Source organism: Seriola lalandi, unplaced genomic scaffold, assembly GCF_002814215.2.
Source record: "Seriola lalandi dorsalis isolate HSWRI2012SDOR001 ecotype SW California unplaced genomic scaffold, Sedor1 jcf7180002042794, whole genome shotgun sequence".
Taxonomy (NCBI): Eukaryota; Metazoa; Chordata; class Actinopteri; order Carangiformes; family Carangidae; genus Seriola; species Seriola lalandi.
This window is the reverse complement of record NW_019513362.1, coordinates 1-813: the sequence shown is the minus strand read 5'-3', so window position 1 is coordinate 813 and position 813 is coordinate 1. Positions and strand designations below refer to the sequence as shown.

The following is an 813-nucleotide window of genomic DNA, read 5'->3' as shown; positions in this document are numbered from 1 at the left end:
GGTATTCCCAGACCAAGCTCGGAGTCTGGTGACAGCAGATACTCATGGGAATTATGAAAATAACTAATAATCTATAATCATCTTTTTTACAGTGACAATTGCCAGAGCGATTGAACTGAAGCACAATGCCACACTCATCGCAGCGCTGGCATTTGAAACAGCAAACTTCTATCAAAAAGCTGGTCAGTATTTTTGTAATTATGAATGATACAAATCAGGTCAGTTACCAAAGGCTAAGTTGAAGCCATTAAGATTTTATAACTGTCTATTAAAGGTCAGTGTTTCTGTTTTCAGACCACACACTGAACACCCTGGAGCCCGAGTGCAGCAGCAAGTGGAGGAAGTATCTTCAGCTGAAGCAGCACTTTTACATGGCTTATGTAAGTTCATACACATCCTGATGCAGTTCACTAATCTTCCTTGTGGATTTTAACATCAAACTAACAGAGGTATTTTAACTGGCAGTGTTTTTATATATAGGAAGTTCACTGAGCATATATGTGCTTCTGATGTAGCCCTCTCCCATTTACAACAACAAGAAAGGAAAATTATAATCCATCCTTTGTTTCTTCTGCATATACTGTCATATGGTTATACTCATTGATTGTGTTTGCAGGCATACTGCTATCATGGGCAGACACTGCTGGCAAGTGACAAGTGTGGTGAGGCTATAAGATCTCTCCAGGAAGCAGAAAAGTGTACGTATGTTAAAACATACTTTTTTTCCCTTATTGGTGCTATATTGACAAATGACACAGTCGTGTTAGGACACACGGACAAAGCAAAACAGTTCATGACATCAACTAATGTAGT

General features: G+C 39.0%; 1 long non-coding RNA gene across 1 annotated transcript; it reads left to right on the top strand.

Moving 5' to 3' along the window:
- The first annotated feature begins 66 nt into the window (after window positions 1–66).
- On the top strand, window positions 67–781 carry LOC111648556 (uncharacterized). Its single transcript, XR_002760150.2, has 3 exons — window positions 67–182; window positions 295–380; window positions 617–781. It is a non-coding gene; the product is annotated as an uncharacterized LOC111648556 (long non-coding RNA).
- The last annotated feature ends 32 nt before the right edge of the window (window positions 782–813 follow it).